Raw genomic sequence first — 4,396 nt, 5'->3', positions numbered from 1 at the left:
CTTGCGCCTGCGCAGGGCTCTCTGCAGCTGGTGGTGAGCTGAGTCCCATACCCTCTCGCTCTCCCGGAACCAGTAGTCAACTGCAGGAACGTTGGAGGGTTCCCCGTCCCAGGGGAACAGTGGGGGTTGGAAACCGAGTACGCATTGGAAAGGTGTTAATCCAGTAGTGGCTTGACGGAGGGAGTTCTGGGCGTACTCGGCCCAACCCAGGTACTGGTTCCAGGAGTTCTGGTGGCCGTGACAGAAGGTACGCAGGAAGCGGCCGATCTCCTGGATCTTCCGTTCCGTCTGCCCGTTCGACTGAGGATGGTATCCAGACGATAGGCTGACGGTCACACCCAGGAGGGAGAAGAACGCCTTCCAGACTCGAGAGACGAATTGAGGTCCTCTGTCAGAGACTATATCTTCGGGGATTCCATAGTGACGAAAGACATGGTTGAACATTAATTCCGCTGTGGCCATGGCAGTCGGTAGACCTTCCAGGGGTATTAGACGGCAGGCTTTGGAGAAACGGTCCACGACGACCAGAATGCAGGTGTGACCATCAGACTCTGGGAGATCCGTGACGAAATCCACTCCCAGGTGTGACCAGGGTCTCTCAGGAACGGGCAGAGGATTGAGCTTGCCGGTTGGTAGATGGCGTGGGCTCTTGGAGATGGCGCACTCCCTGCAGCCCTGCACGTACCTTCTGACGTCGCTGGCCATGTTGGGCCACCAGAAGCGCTGTTTAAGCAGCGAGAGGGTCTCATTGACCCCCGGGTGACCAGTGCCAAGTGAAGAGTGAACGGAGTGCAGGAGTGGAGTGCGTCGTGTCCGGGTGATGTAGCGTAAGCCTTGGGGGCAACCCGGCGGAGTGCGTGAGGAGGCATTGGAGGAGGGTAAGGTCTCTTCTGACCATTCGATGGGGCTCACGAAGAGGGTATCAGGCAGGATAGGTTCAGGTTCGTCGTTCTTTTCCTCGGGGCGTGGAGACGTGAGAGAGCATCGGCTTTAATGTTCTTGACACCAGGGCGGTATGAAATTGTGAAGTTGAATCGTGAGAAGAACATCGCCCACCGGGCTTGACGAGGGTTGAGTCGCTTGGCAGCTTTCAGATACTCGAGGTTCTTATGGTCGGTTAGAACTTGGAATGGGTGGTTTGCCCCCTCCAACCAATGCCTCCACTCTTCAAGGGCGAGCTTTACAGCCAGGAGTTCGCGATCCCCGATATCATAGTTCACCTCCGCCGGGTTGAGCTTACGGGAGAAGAAGGCGCATGGATGGAGCCTACTTGGGTTCCCCTGCTGCTGTGATAGTACCGCTCCCACTCCGGTGGTGGAGGCGTCCACCTCCACGACGAATGGGAGGTCTGGATTGGGGTGGACGAGGAGGGGAGCGGTGGTGAAGGCCTTCTTGAGTGACTCGAAAGCTTCTGTGGCAGGCTGGGACCAGGACAGAGACTTGGGCTGCTTCCGGAGGAGGTTGGTGAGTGGACTGACTATGGTGCTGTAATTCTTGATGAATCGGCGGTAGAAATTGGAAAATCCGAGGAAACGTTGGAGTTCTTTTATGGTACTTGGAGTGGGCCAGTTCTGGATGGCAGAGACCTTCCCCTCGTCCATCCGGATGCCACTGTGGTCAATCACATATCCTAGGAAGTGGACTGAGGGCTGATGGAACGAGCACTTCTCTGCTTTTAGGAAGAGATGGAACTGCCGTAAGCGCTTGAGGACCTCCGCAACGTGGTGGCGATGTTCGGCCAAGCTCCGGGAGTAGATGAGGATGTCATCAATATACACGAGAACGAACTTGTGGAGGAACTCCCGGAGCACCTCATGGATAAAGTCCTGGAATACGGAGGGGGCGTTGACCAGGCCATACGGCATAACTAGGTATTCATAGTGGCCGGTGGGCGTGACGAAGGCGGTCTTCCACTCGTCCCCCTCGCGTATCCGGATGAGGTTGTACGCGCTGCGGAGGTCCAGCTTGGTGAACACAGTGGCACCGCGGAGATGTTCCAGAGCCGCTGGGACGAGGGGAAGTGGATACCGGAATTTGACTGTGATCTTGTTTAATGAGCGGTAATCAATGCAAGGCCTCAAGCCTCCGTCCTTCTTGGCCACGAAGAAGAAGCTTGAAGCAGCAGGGGAAGTAGACGGGCGGATGTATCCTTGATTAAGGGCCTCTTTGATGTATTCCTCCATGGCCTTCTCCTCCGGTACTGACAGGGGGTATATGCGTCCCCTGGGCACTGGTTCACCCGGTAACAGATCGATGGCACAGTCCCATGGCCGGTGTGGAGGAAGCTTGGAGGCGCGTTGCGGGCAGAAGACGTCACTGAAGGGGGCGTAGTCGGGTGGAACTTCGACGGAGCGTTTTTCCATGGGGCTTTCGATGGAGGTAGCGTTGATAGAGAGACTTGTTGAGAGAGGAGATCTTGGAATGGGAAGTTCTGGAAAACAGCCAGGGAAACAGTGGTCGCCCCACTTCAGGACTTCGCCCGTGCGCCATGAGATGTTGGGATTGTGGAGTTCCAGCCACGGGCGCCCTAGAACCACGTCAGCGGTGGATTCCTCCAGAACCAGCAGATGGATGGATTCGGTGTGGAAGATACCCACGTGCAGTTGAAGGGGTCCAGTGACGCGTCGAATCGTCTTGCGGCTCAGGGGTTTGCCCGTGATAGAGTGGACCTGGTAGTTAATCGGAGAAGGCGAGGTCTTAATCCCGAGGTGTCGACAGAGGGCGCCGGAGATGAAATTTCCTGCTGACCCTGAATCGAGGAGCGCCACCACTGGAATGGAAGCATTAGCAGCAGTAAGGTTTACTACAGTAGTGAGTGGTTTCATCTTTTGGATAGAGGGAATGATAGCACTCACCACAGGTCGAGGAGGACGGGTTGGGCATGTGGAGATGACATGCCCAGGAGATCCACAGTATAAGCATAGATTCAGGGTCAGCCTTCTCTGTCTTTCTGTGGGTGACAAACGGGAGTTATCCACTTGCATGGGCTCGGGGGCTGGTTCTGGGGAGCTGACGGGTTCGGACCGACGGAGGAGAGGTGTAGCCTGTGACTGGCCCTGGTGCTCGAGGAGACACGACTGCATACGAGAACCCACGCGGATGGCGAGTTGGATGAATCTTTCAAGTCCTATGGAGTCCTCGTATGCAGCGAGATGCAGCCGCACGTTTGGCTCCAGACCTTGTCGAAAGGTAGTGATGAGGGCTTGTTCGTTCCATCCGCTGGTTGCGGCGAGCGTTCTGAACTGCAAGGCATAATCGTTAACAGTCTTATTTCCTTGTTTTAAATTATACAATTTCTCACCAGTTGAAGAATCTGCCAAAGGTTTTCCGAAGACTTCTCTGAAGTGGGTAACGAATGCCGTGTAGGATTTGACAACTGATCCATTTTGAGTCCAGAGCGAATCTGCCCATTGTAGGGCCTTACCTTGCAGTTGGGAGATAATGAACGCTATTTTCGCCGTATCGGTGGGGTAGAGGTGCGGCTGCATCTCCAGGACCAGCTCACACTGAAGGAGGAATCCGCTGCAATCCTCCGCCGATCCTGAGTAGGGCGCCGGTTTGGCCATGGGACTGGCGGTGAATACCGGCGAAGTAGAGGTGACTGTGGCGGCGGTGGCAGCAGCGGTGGCTGGTGCTGGTGATGGTGACGGTGGTTGAGGAGTGAGTGCTCGCCGAACTGCATCCACGAGCTCCTGGAAAGGGTCTTGACGGCTCATGCTGATTGTAAGCTGTTAAGGTCCGGTCTTCTGTTACAGTAGAGACACCGGAGACAGATGTAAATGCAGTTTGGATGTTTATTTAGAAAAATCAGCAGAGCAACAGGTAAGTGCAATGATGGTAATGAAGATCTTGAGGATGAAAGAGAGGTAATACTGTCCTTGTTTGTATTGCAGATGCAGTTTGATGAAGACGTTGGAGTTGGCAGACGGGAACACTCACACACACAGGTAGGTAGAGACACGAGGAGACCAGGAGACGATGGAGACGATGGAGAGTATGGAGACAGGTAAGTGTCGTTTTGGGAGTCCTTGAGGTAAGCATACAACTAGTGTATCATGAACGAGACCGGACAATGTGTGTGTGTGAGTGTGGGGCTTAAGTAGTGAGGTGATCATGGTGATAATGAGTTGCAGGTGGCGGTGATCAGTACTCTGGTGATTGGGTGCGTGGGTAAGGGAGTGAGGTGGAACCTGACGTGTCTGTGACAGTGAGGTATTGTCCAAAACATCCTCGAAAAGTACCCCTTATCACACAACGTTGCCTTGAGGCAACGAAAAGAAAAACTTAATTTCTGAACATGCAAAATAAAAAAAAATCTTCATAAAACCTGACAAAAGGCTGACCTTCATACACACACACACACACATTTTTTATGCACAGTTCATGTCATTTTAAA

At 54.0% G+C, this 4,396-nt stretch overlaps 1 protein-coding gene across 1 annotated transcript in view; it reads left to right on the top strand.

Annotated features, from left to right (window-relative positions):
* Window positions 1-4,396, top strand: part of sema6dl (sema domain, transmembrane domain (TM), and cytoplasmic domain, (semaphorin) 6D, like) — a 144,761-nt gene that overhangs the window by 29,955 nt on the left and 110,410 nt on the right. The window lies entirely within an intron of this gene.

Source organism: Megalobrama amblycephala, linkage group LG19 (genome assembly GCF_018812025.1).
Source record: "Megalobrama amblycephala isolate DHTTF-2021 linkage group LG19, ASM1881202v1, whole genome shotgun sequence".
NCBI lineage: Eukaryota > Metazoa > Chordata > Actinopteri > Cypriniformes > Xenocyprididae > Megalobrama > Megalobrama amblycephala.
Note: the sequence above shows the minus strand (reverse complement) of the source record. Positions and strands in the feature narration are given on the sequence as shown.